The sequence below is a fragment of the Triticum aestivum genome, chromosome 6D (genome assembly GCF_018294505.1).
Source record: "Triticum aestivum cultivar Chinese Spring chromosome 6D, IWGSC CS RefSeq v2.1, whole genome shotgun sequence".
In the NCBI taxonomy this organism is placed as follows: Eukaryota; Viridiplantae; Streptophyta; class Magnoliopsida; order Poales; family Poaceae; genus Triticum; species Triticum aestivum.
The window spans coordinates 246,930,193-246,943,697 of NC_057811.1; the positions used below are offsets into that span (position 1 = coordinate 246,930,193).

The 13,505-nt window shown below is 42.9% G+C and overlaps 1 long non-coding RNA gene across 1 annotated transcript; it reads right to left on the reverse strand.

The window, feature by feature from the left end:
* Positions 1–5,825: 5,825 nt before the first annotated feature.
* On the reverse strand, positions 5,826–11,490 carry LOC123144550 (uncharacterized). The gene is made up of 4 exons (XR_006471657.1): positions 10,951–11,490; positions 8,756–8,993; positions 6,644–6,763; positions 5,826–6,109 (listed from the first exon to the last, which is right to left on the reverse strand). It is a non-coding gene; the product is annotated as an uncharacterized lncRNA (long non-coding RNA).
* Positions 11,491–13,505: the final 2,015 nt, after the last annotated feature.

The following is a 13,505-nucleotide window of genomic DNA, read 5'->3' on the forward strand; positions in this document are numbered from 1 at the left end:
TGGATGTGTCCCGGCAGGTTTTTCCTTGGTAGTTTTCGACGAAGCCACTCATTTTGCGAGCAGGCTCGGAACAGAGCGAGGGTGCAGACAGAGAAGCTAGCAAGGTGCCATTACACCAAGGATTTCCTCATCCGAACACTTCGATACCCAAGGGATAAACGTATGTGAAATCTTAAACTCATAAGAGAGCAATGACTGCATGGACTTAGCTTTTGTCCTTGCTTCCTACCATCCCCTTTAGCTGCGAGCACTTGCCGCGTCCGCATGCTTCGTTAAGGATGGATGCCAGGCGGCTAGTTCTCTAGTTCCCGGCAGGGGCCGATAAAAACCATATGTATCTTGCGGGCAGTAGGACGTGGTGCAAGGTACAACCGGTTTCTCTCTCCTCCCCTCCATACTTTTCAAACAATCTGGTGGCGGCTGGCCTAGAAGTCACGCTACTACGGACGGCCTTACCAGAGCACACTTGCCGAGGCGTCGATTAACGGATTCGCACCAGTCCTACACTCAGGATTTCCCTAAATAGGGTAAATGCTGAAACAAGTTTTGCGCAGTATTCATCAACATTGATGATGCTAAAACCCAGAGTGGCTCGATTGTTGATAAGTGAGAGTGGTGGAAAGAGAATCATTGTGCCTATGCACTTTGTTCTTCCACCCTAGACAGGGCTCACATGACGATCATGCCGCCTGATCTGTCGGGGCCAGCTCGCCGCCATCATTACTGATTCTTGCCGGTACAACAGTTGTGGCAGAGGGAGGTGATGGAAACTGAATAGGCGCGGGGGAAGCGATATCGCTCCCCCTCTCTGTTCCCTTCATCCCCCGCCTGTTCCTGGGCGCCAGGGATGATGAAGCCATCGATGAAGAAAAGGAGGATGAAGATGACGTGCCGCGTACGCTTCTCGGGTTCGTGCAAGCGCATCCCCCTACCTGGCGCGCCAAAGATGTCGTGGGAAGCCAAAGCCACCTATGTGGCCATGAGCCCCTTGTGGTTAAGCAGGGGGGATGAACGCATTACACAAAGAGCGGAGAACGTTGTGCAGCACAACAGAGATCACACGGGCAATTTTACCCAGTTTCGGGCCGCCGCGAGGCGTAAAACCCTACTCCTGCTTTGGTGGATTGGTGGTGGATTGTGGTGGAAGCGCAGCGCTCTAGCCCGACAGGGTTGCCTCGGGGCGAGAACGGCTACGCGCGTATGAGTGTACAAGGGTCCGAATCTTTTCTATGGTTGCCACGGGCCTCCCTTTATAGATGAAGGGGCCGCCACAATGGCAAATCAGTCATTGCACACAGATTAGATAGCAAACTGTGCAATCATACCTAACTCTGCAGACAGAGCAGAGCGCATTAAAGGCATTGTTAGTGTTGCATCATGGCCTGCCTGGCAAGCCTTGTCGGGCTGTTCGGCCACCTTCTCTCCTGCCTGCATGACACGTCTCTAGATGGGTGTCATTTGGAGGTGATTTCCATAGGAAGTGGCTGCCATGTGGCAAAAAACAGCCACTTAGTCACTTGGGGGCTTGACACCGCACCGATCGTTGACTTGCGTCGCTGTGAGGTGGTGCAGTGGAGCCGTGGCGGGGTAGTTCGCCTTTGTAGGGCCCGGCAGGCCTGTAGGGGCAGTCTTGAGGTTTGTTTCCGGGGTAACCTTGGCCTCGCCAGGCTCGCCTGCCCGACAAGGGAGGTTTTCCCTTAGTGGTATCTTGCTTCTTTGGCTTGACTTGGTCTTCTTAATCTGCACTCTGATTCCTCAAAGGGCTGGTCACTTGTGCTTGGTCTGGTCTTGGATGCTGCAATCTTGTCGGGCTGGTGGTTTGCTATCTGTGCACAAGTCATGGGGAAACATACACCCCTGTTTGTGTACCCGACAGGGGTGCAACCGCCTATTATGACCAGCGGATCCGTCACGCCATTAATATGGAGCAGTGGGAACGGGGTGGGCGGTCAAAGGGCTGGCTCGCCTCCCGGTGAGCCTGCACAGCGGACTTCTGGAATGCCTACCTTCATTTCACATAGCTACTGACACGCCCCACGTGAGTGTGTAGAGAACGCGCGCATGCCTCGGCCTCCCGGTCTACCTGCACGACGGACTACTAGCATGCGTCTCGTCAACTCACGCATGCTCATACAACACATGGGACGCGTGCACGGCATGTATTATATTGATATTTCCTTTTTGATGATTAATTATGCCGCTTTATTGCTTAACCGAAGCACGACTCGTACAATGTTGGTCTAACGCACACGGCTCAAATAAAGAGTTTGTTTGCAATATTGGTTGATAATTATTGATAATTTCCTGTCTATAACAAAAATATTTCAAAACGCGTCTCAAATTTGGAAAAAGAATATCATAGCATATTGGTGTCCATATGACACGACAATAAGTTTCATGAATTTCAACTTAGTTTTGGATTTACTGGATTTTAATATCAAGATTCTCGATGTTAGAAATTTCTTGCATGGGGACTAAACATGCACCCAGGGTCACGTACACATATGATTTTGCAATCCATTTTCGTACACTATCACGGGTCTCATGTAGATCAAATTTGATTTTTGCACATTAAATCACTTGCAAATCAATCAATGTATAAATACGGACAAATGTTATCTAATTTTTTTAATTTTTAACACTAAACTCCTTTGGTCGCATGTTCGCTGCAGAAAAAGTTTGACAGGCATCTTTGGGCCACATGTACGTGGTGGTCCTAGGACACTCACTCGCGTGTGACACTCTCTGTGGGCCTGCGAGGTCGCCATCCAGCACTATGACATGCGATGAGAGAGGTTAATTTGACCAACAAGGATGGTCATTTTTTTGGTTTTTGTTACGTATGGTAGGAGTATATATATAGTATGTGTTAAAGAGGGTGGCCGGGGGCAACATATACTATGCGTCATATATGACAACCACTCGCGTGCGATGGTTCCATCCGTGGGCCTGCGAGGTTGTCCTCCGTCACTTTGACCCAACAAGGAGGTTTTCCTTTTGGGTTGTGTTGCGGTAGGAGTATATAGTACGCGTCGAAGAGGGTAGGAGGGGCCGGGGTAGCACATACTACACACACATCATGAACGATCTCGCTCTGTGTCGGGACTTTTTGGTTTCCGAGGCAACTGCCACAAAGAAGTTGTGCATATTGGGTATTAAAAACATCACCAACACATTGGGCCACGTGCAGATGATGGTTGTCACTCATTCTCACATGCGACGCTTCCCTCCATGGGCCCGCGAGGTCGTCGTCCATCTAATATATGACACAACGAGAAAGGTAATTTGACAAACAAGGAGGATTATTTTCGGGATGTGTATACATTACGCGTCGAAGAGGGGAGGGGGGCAACATATATATACTGTGTGTCATGAACCTCGGTTCATCTGGGGGACTTAAAGGTTTCCGAGGCAGGTGCCAGATCAAAGTTCTGCATATATATTAGGTATTCAAACATCACAACCACACATCTCCATAAATGTGTTTGGCCCAAAGCGATGGCGGTTGTCCTCTAGCACTCACTAAGGGGTAATCGGCGAGATGCTTCGTTCATCTGTGTGTGCCCGCTTGGTCAATCACTTTGACCTACAACGATAGAGGTTAATTTGACTTATAATTAGGACAGGATTAAATTTTGGTTCGTCTTATACGGTACGGTACATGCATGTCGTACGGTACATGCATGTCATAATGTGAGAGATAACATATTATACTTTGGGGCTGTTCGGTTCAAGGCCTAACATTGCCACATTTTGCCACACATTTTTGCCAAGCTTGCCTAAGGTTAGTTCATCAAAATTAGAGCCACAAGTTGGCAAGTCTAAGGGAATCTTGCCATACTTTTTGTGTGTATGCCATGTGGGGCCCAAGCGTGGCTTGCCTAAGGTGTGGCTGGCACCAAGCACTCACTTAAGTTGGTCAAACTTGCTTAACCTTAAGTGTGGCAATCTTTGGCAAGTTAGTCACAGACCAAACAACCCTTTTGAGCGCAAGTGTACACACAAATCCCTCCCACCGGGTCGAAGTGGGGGCGGGAGGCAAGCACGCGACGCGTCATGAACCAAATATGTGTGGGGACAGTGCGATTTTCGGCGCATGCATGCGCCACGTCAAAATGTTGTGCTTTTGGTATTCAAACATATATGCATGCATCACGCATGTCCACACATATGTTTGGGGCATATGCATGTAGTGGTTGTCTTTGGACACTCTCCCTCGCTTGGTTATCATCGACGGCCTATATATTCGTGGGCCCGCGTGGATGTCCATCACTTCGACCAACAACGCGAGAGAGGTTACCAAGGTGGATTCTTCTTCTCTTGGTTCGCGTTACCGTATAGCCGTACATCGATCATCGTGAGATTCGATACCTAAGGTCAAGGGCTTGCATACACATGAATCCCTTGAACTGGGCTATTCTATTACGCGTAACAGAATATTATTCTGTAACCCTACTTGAACTGATGGCTTCAGGCGATTATACTGATGATTTTCATCTCGTCGAACTGATCGTCTTTTTGTCGGAATGGGGCGTGTAATATATCGTTGGAAAGCTCTTGATATCTACATTACAAATATATAGAATTATTTTGCAAAATCATTATGATTTAAGAGCAGTTTTGAAAAAATCGTTTTTTCAAAACCGAAAACGCGAATCGTATTTTGGATTTAATTTTCAAACGGTTTGTCAGAATTGAGCAAATAAGATGGCGTTGGAAAGCTGGTGAAAATCCTCATCTTCCATATATCTATTGTTTTTTCTAGTTCTATACGATTTAAAAGTAATTTGGAAAACGGTGAAATTCTAGGCGAAATGTATTTTCGCGATTTTTTGGAAACGGTTTGTCGGATTGATGCAAATAATACGGCGTTGGAAAGCTATGGAAAATGCGCAACTTTTTCGTATTGAAATGTTTTTCTAATTCCTTACAGTTTAGAAACGAATTTGAATACGGTCAAATTTGATTTCGAACGTGGTTTTTTTTTAGTTTGTCGAAATGAGGCAAATAATATACGGCTGGAAAGATATCGAAAATACGAAAGTTAGTCATGTTGAACGTTTTCTTAAATTCGCAACCGTTAAAGAGTAATTTGGATTACGATGAGACCCGTCATGCTGTTTTTCCATCAGAAAAAACAAAGTACTTGTACTGATTTACGTGTGCGTTTGTACTGATGTATTCTTCGGAGAGTAATTTTGAAAGGTTCCGAAAAGAAGAGTACTTGAACTAATGCTTGCATGGGTTTGTACTAAACGTGCTCTGTTTTGGGTAACATTTTTGCTCGTAAGTTTTCAACGGTTTATTGTATCGTCGCCCCTGTACTTGCATGATTTATATCATTGAACTGAATGATAGTTTTTTAAAAGAAAATGTTTTTTATTCTTTTTTTGAACTAAACATTTTTTTACAACGATGTTCTGGACTTTTCTTTTTTTACGACTTGTACTTTTCCCATTTGAATTGCATGCGGTTTCTTTTTTGCTTGAACTTTTTTACAAGTTGAATTTCTGTCATTTCTTTTATTCCGAACGAACCATCATTTTTAACTTGTACTGATCAATATATTTAATTCAATCATTTTTCCTTTGTAGAATGGACCACTGTTTTTGTTCCGTTTTTGGTTGTACGGATCAGTTGTAGAACTTGAACGTCAATGTCACAGAATTACACTTTGGACGGATCACCTTCTCCCATCCAGACTGACCACAAAAGTTGCATTAGGAAACTCACAAAAACAAGGACGAATCACCTTCTTCCATCCGGACTGACCACAAAAGTTGCATCAGGAAACTCACAAAAACAAGGACGATTACAACGAGATCAACGAGAATGTATGAACCATACCATTTTTAGCTCAATAACTTATTAAACAAGATGTTTTTGAAGTTTCCCACATGAACACAACAATAATTATCAGAAAAATAAAGTGCTTCCGCACATGGGTACAAAAAAACTTCCAGCACACTTGGTCCTGCTCCTTGTCTTCGGTATCAGTTCAACAGGTAGCGTGTTTTAGTGCTTCCACAGGAGGATTGCATTAACCAAGAAATCACTTTTTTCACAAAACTAAACTCTTGAACTTGCTACATGGCAGTCTTTGAACCTCCTACAGGAACAGAATATATATCATACAACATATATATATTGCAAACTTGGAGCTTGTACTCAATAAGAATCTCTTGTTTCTTGGGCACATATCAACAGAAAACGCTAAATAGAATTGCTTGCTGTACTATATTTTATAGAACAAATTGTACTGAACTTAACTAAAATTAGAAATTGTACTGAACTAAAATAAGAAACTTAAACTGAGTGTGTCACTAAAATAAGAAGTAGAACATGTAGGTCTGAGAAGGCATGGATGTGAACTTTATTTGTGCAATGAAACCAAACACTCAGAGTCTCGCTTTTTTATTCTCACATTTAGATATTGATTTGCAAATGACAGCATGTGGACTCAGCTCATGAACATATCATCCTTGCTGCTGGTTTATCAATAACACTTTTTTCTGGATGAAACCATGCAATCCCATCATCAATTGTAAAAAGAAAACTCCTTTCTTTTTCATTTTCCCATGCAATAACACAAGAAAAAAAATCAACAAACCACAATGGTAAGACCAAAGCTACATGACAATACCTTTTCTTGAGCTAGCTACTACATGTACTGACTCCTCCACCACTGTAGCGTCCCTGTATCCTCCTTGCGCGGGCAACCACTAGGGATCAAGCGCTGCTGCCGCTCGACACATTGAACCACCTGTAGGAATCAAAGTGAACGGAAGGGATTCGAACACATCAATGGACACATGTACTACACAGCAATGTGAATCTGTACTGTCCATGACAACAAACTAACAAAAATACAATTTATGAAGGAAAACAGTTCTTTGAAATTGGGTTGAGCTTAAATTGTTAGATTTTTTGAACTCCTACAGCAGTTATACTTGGACTTGCACGACACATTTTTGAAAGCATCTGATGTTCAGAATATGCTATATGAAAAGAGGAAGGGGTAACACACTAAGAGACATAGGCGAAAGAGAGAAAATCATGATCTATTTAGCTAGGATATTTATGATACTAGGCAGTGACATACATGTCAAACCATTCCCACCAAGAAGTAGTAGCAGGGTTCTTCTATCAGTGAGGAGATGCAAAATAAATGCAACTATACATTGAAAATTCCAATAAAAGCATTGAAAAAACCCTACTGTTGGCCGTTTGCAATGCAACTTAGAGGATTGAAATACACAAGCATCATGGGAGAACTAAATCAAATAAAGTACCTTTCTTCCTGCACCTATCTACTTTGCATTATATGTTGCACGAACCCCACATTGAACAGCTCGTTACCATTGCTAGTTTGAACTGAAGTAAATTTAGTACTCCCTCCTTCCCAAATTGTTAGGCGTATTAGCTTTTGCATGCAATCCGAATATGTAAGGCACATGCAAACAACTCCTTCTCTCGAGCAGTTAAAATATCCTGACGATCGCTAAATTCCTGGAAATTAGGGAGTACTAGTAGGTAACGAAGGGATCGTGCAGTTAAAAGACGTGGTCAAAGAGATCGTGCATGCCTCCCTTTCCTTTTTTTGAGGTCGTACATGCCTCCGTCTCTCATACCTGTACGATAGCTTGAGTAACAAACGATGTGCGCTAATTTTCGTGCTGAAATCTAAAGCGCCTAACAATATGGGAAGGAGGGAGTAACATTTTTGAACTGAAGTAAATTTATTAATTGAACTGAACTAAAAAATTAATTTAGTAATCGAACTGCTAGTTTTTTTTTCCTGTGTGCACTGAAGAACTACTGCAGGTCATACATCAAATATACTAGAGAAAACCGGACATGTGTGGCGGCGCCGGTGCAGCACGGTGTCCTCGCTGAAGAAGCATCATGAATTGCTAGAGAAAACTGTATGTGATTTTTTTATGAACTGAAAAAGAGCTCTTGTTTGTTAGAGAATTGAAGAAATAAATATTGGGGCCCGCTGTAATGCATATATCCACAAATTCAGACACCAAAACTAAAAATAATAGAAAAGAAATTAGATAATGTTAAATTTGACACGTCTCAGTTTTTAGCATCACTTCTAAACTTTTTTTTCACTCCTATCTAATCTTCAACAAATTCTCTAGTGGACCTACCATTATTGTAAAAAATAATCAACATGAATGATCTCCACCCGTCACCAATTTACTCAAACTATCCACACTCATATGAGCTTTCCATTCAAGATTTCCCGTCCTATCTTCTTCTAAACAAATTGAGAACTCTAACCACGTTTTTTCGGAAGCTATACTGAAATGCTAGCACATGTACTACTTTACAGCAACTATCTTTCGAACAAAACATAATTAAAAGTTGCAAGCATTTGAATAGGAGGAAGTCCAACTCAGCTGCAAGCATAAGGTCAACCAGAGCATCAGAATAAGTACACTCAGCTTCAAACAAATTTGAGAGATTGAGGGACTACATGGGTTGTTATCTCCAAAGAACATTTGGTGAATAGAGAAATGGATTTATGAGATTGACATTGTCCTGTTTAGACTATCTACCCAAACAGGGATAGGAGTTTGACTACGCCGGACATTTTTCTGCGCTACATAGTGTGTAGACATGCTGCCAAGGTCTCACACATGGTTTGCTAGAACAAGTTGAAATAAATATCTTTTTCATTTTGAACTTTGAAAGAAGCTACAACTTTGGCAAATGTATGCAGAATTTTAAATTTCCGACCACATACCTTCTGTTCTTGTTTGTTGCCGGGCACGCCGCTCCTACTCCTGTGGACTGACTGCGCCGACGAAGTCGAGCTGAAGGAGCGGGGATCACGAGCGGCGGCTGGGTGCGCCGGGATTTTGCCGCTGTAGGGGGATCCCAGCTACTACCAAGTCATTCCCGAGGAGCTTGTAGAGGCGGGGTAGTTGGTCGCAGGTCAGTCGGTGTAAGTTTGAACTATCAGGTGTGCCGGGATTTGGCCGCTGTAGAGAAACAAGAAGTCAGAACAAACAGGAGCTATATAATGACGTGCTTCCTGGGCAGTCCAAAAGCAGCAGCCGCACAAGTTCAGTAGCCGCTCAACACGCGCACCTACTCGATGGGAATTTACACAGACTGTTTGGAATTTATACAAACCTTTAAAACATGAACTCTGTGGTCCAAAACTTAGTGTTTGAACTAAAATGCATGTTTTAACTAAGTTGCACGATAGCTCAAATTTGAAACCAAATCATTCAGAAATTGCACCAAATATATCACATTTTTGCAAAGATGAAATGTATCTAGTGTTGCTAGCAAGTTGATTAATAGAACGACTCTATGTATCTCTCTTATTTCTGTCCATGATGGTATGGTAAGTGATAACAATATACAATGTACAATACACACATGTACTACACAAGACTCTACGTCTGTACTGCCAAGAACAATAAATTAACCAAAAGAAAACTAATTTATGAAGGAAACAATTCTTAAACTTTGGTTAGAGCTTTGTTCGTTGAGATTTTTGAACTCAGTAGTTATACATAAACTTGCGCTACACACTTCTTATTCAGTTGAGAGCGTCTGATATTTTTGCAACACCAATAACATTCTAACCCTTTTAGCAAGTTGTAACAGAGTCAAAAGGCGTGTATGAGAACTTGTTCCGACAATCTGAATCTATAAATAGTAAAGTGTATACACTTCTTTTAACCAAGAAAGTAATAACTAGTTTCTGCTAATCTGGAGACAGTAAGGTTCAGTTTTTAAAGTAAGCTGCTACAGCCAGTAGGGACTCAGTACACTCAGTAAAAAAAATATCTGGAAGGCAAAATAACACCAAGATTCTGCAAAAAATAAATCATACAAAATAACCCAAATAATCAAGAACTTCCTGTATGTTAGTTTTTGAACTCCCTTGAACAAAACTGTTTGCTTTTTTCTGTTGCCTACGCCACTTACATACAAACAGAAATAAATTTGTAGACCAAAGGACTCAGCAAATTGAACCATTAATTTTCCAACCAGAGAACTGCAGCAGTTAGCAAAGTGAACTATTTCCTCACTGATTTTCCAACCAAAAATCACATATTTTTAAACGAAACCAAACTTTTTCAATGAACTTCTATAGGTTTATCTATTCGAACTTACCAACTTTCCAAACAAGTACTTAGCTCGCTTATCTTCTTTCCTTCATGATGGAATTAGAAGTGCACAACATAGAAGCATTAACACATGGATCAACTAGGGCAAACAACAGAACACAAAACTAAACAGAAATTAAACCAAACAATAGGGCACAGTTTTACTCTCTAGTATACTAACCACTTCAGAATATTCAGTACAGTGGTAATAGTAATTTGCTCATCCATTTGGTAATTTCTTAAGGTTATGAAATTAGATTTTTAGAGGTTTCATGAGAAATCAAATATGTTCATTCCGTACATGTGAATGAATTGTCCCTGCTTTGGTCTGCTTATTGCTAACCATCAGCAAACATTCTAGAGGAACTACAAAATGATTAAAGAGTACTATATAAATTTCTTTATCTGGCAAATTATGAAATAGATCTTAAACCTTTTTAGAAGATGCTATTTGTGTGCAACTTTTCTGTGAGTCCATTTGATCCAGATAAAATCACATCAGATTGGGGGGAAAGTTAGATCATGCTGTCATATGCACAACTGAGCTAAGTTGATATATGCATCTGTAATGTAATTATTTAGCTTGCCATTTCATCAAACAGGTGCTAGGCACCTTGACTTCTCAACTTTCATGATCTTTCGAGATGAACAAGTGCATTTTTTTATGGAACCAAACTTCTGAACATTTTCCAAGACACTCTTTGAACGTGTGGTGGCGTGCACCAGTGCCGGCAAAGCTCGTACGTGAAGGAGCATGGCAGGAGGAGCTCGGACGGATAAGGGGGGAATAGTTGGACTGATGTGAGCCCCATACCTGGATGAGGACCGGAGGAAGTAGTCCGTGTGGGCGGCGGGGGCTGTCTGTAGAACTGAGCTTTTTTTCGTGCAGTTCATCCAACCTCCCTCGTGCTGCAGCACAGAGAGAAACAAATTAGTGAGAGAACCTCCCTCGTGCTCCATGACCTCGACGTCGTGCCGTGGGGATCCGCGGACAGGGTAGCAGTGGGGGTGCGTCAGGGGCCACGGCCGCGCACGAGGTAAGGCGCACCGGCGGCGATGGCGTGCCGCGAGGACCGGGGGCGGTGGCGCGCTTGGCCGGAGGAGGGGGACAGGGGCAGCGGCGCGCTTGGCCGGAGGAGGAAGGAGGACCGGGGGCGGCGGCGAGCTTGGCCGGAGGAGGAAGGAGGACCGGGGGCGGCGGCGAGCTTGGCCGGAGGAGGAAGGAGGCCCGGGGCGGCGGCGCGCTGGTGGGAGCACGCTCGGGCGGCGGCGGGATGCAGGGGTGGATTGGGGTCCTAGTGAAAGACGATGGGGTGTGGGGCTTTTTTCCATTTTGTTTTCTCGTCGGGAATGATTGCTTCGGTCAGTTTATAAGATTCACGTCGATCGATCTATATATGGCGCGAGGGTAAGAGAATAATATTTTGTTACCGGTAACAGAATAGTCCAGTCCTATATATACTAGTAAAACGTCCGTCTTTTAGAAAAATTTAAAATGCTATTCACGAAGCTAAAATAACCAAGAATAATGCCGTCTCAATTAACTCACATCTTTTTCTTGACAATCAGCTAACACACATCATACTATCGAAGCCTTCCCCACCTTCGGCTATCAGTTGGCCATCCACAAGAGGGCGGCGGGCGCGGGCGCTAGACTTGGTCATCTACGGCGTTGCGGCAGCCGAAGATCGAGTTGGACGTGGGGGTGTAAGGAGGGGAACAAGCACGCAAGGAGCAGCGGCATTGCGACGGGCAGTCGTGCCACGGCCTTTACCTTTTCCCGGGCAACAGCCAGAGGCCACCACGCTCCTCGGCTCTCCCTCCTCTCTTCCATGCCTGGCAACAAGATGGGCGAGATAGAGAGGAGGCAACCAAGATGTTTTTCTATATGGCGACCAAGATGCTTTTGTTTACTCGTGCCACGGATTCCTTACAGCCCCACCCTCGAGCGAAAAATTATCTCTTCTTTCCAAATTTATCTTCTTTTGCTGCTTGGTTTTTCATTATTCTCGTCAAACAAGAATTGCCTTGCTATATAACCTTGTCAAACTAATATCATACACTTTTATGGATCCACTAATATGAGTTCATCATTATTTCATTACTAAAAAGGATGGAACTCTAAAATGTTAAACAGCATGCTACACCAAATAATGTGAACTGATTGTATAATCAAACAATTTAATTCAAAATTATAAGATCTTAGGCATTTAATTACAAAACCAATGTGTTTGTGTTGAATGTTATGTTTGATCACTTTTGCAACCAAGTTCTTGTTGATATATGTACACCAATTTTAAAGCAAATGTAGAGTAGCAGAAACAACCATTTCTCCCCTTTTTCTTCTTCTAGAAACCCAATAGACTAATGATATAGACTGCTCTGTTTCCTTTAGATGTAGGGTCCTTGATTATGATGTAGGGTTTCGTCGGGCCATCGAAGCCCCTCCGTCGTCACTCCCTCCCCCATAACTACATCCTCCTCCTTGAGTCACCACGCCAACCCCATCCCGCGTCAGTCTGAGTGCCCGGTAGTTCCCGAGCGTTACTCACCCGGCCTCATGATGCGCGACTCCGTCACCAGCATGCCCTTGCACCACCTCATGCATGCCTCCTTCATCGACCAACAGCGGCCACGGACGAGGTCAACAGGCACTAAGCCCTTGACCACCGCGGCGTGCGCTGCTCTCCCTGGAACAGTGTATCAATTTTCAAAATGGTGTATCAATTAGCTCCGGTGTTCTACTTATGGCTGGAAAAAACTGTCTTTGATTTTTTATTTTGACCCGATTGAAATTAAGTGGTTGCAATGAAAAAGGAAATTGAATTAGATTACTTCACTATCATACTACTAATCTATTCTAAGTAGATTCAAAGATAATATAATAGAAAGACTCTAAAGTACCAAATTCTTCAAAAACACACATAAGAGAAACTTAGATAACTGTGAACTCCAAATGCCTGAACAACGAATCAAAATTATAGAATATGCACAAGCATGAGCACAAAAACACAATTTATGGAGCCCAGGAAAGGTTTCCTGGAGCAAAAAAATTCTATTCTACATAATGATCTTTGCTCCTTGGGACTCATTTATACGGGTTTTTGCTTTGCTCTGACCTAGCATGACCAGTCCCCCATATTTTTGTTTTAGCTCTTTATCTAGTTGTTTTTAACAGTTCGATGAAAATATATCGTCCTGCGTGTAATATTACAAACCGGTGGGGTGCTACCCCCCCCCCAGTTATTGTTCAACAAAAATGGCTTTATTAATTCTTCTCCAAAAAAATTGTTGACAACAACAACTAACAGTCATGGATACATTTCCACTTCAAACATGTCGTTACTTGCCCGAGGTTGATGTAGAGGT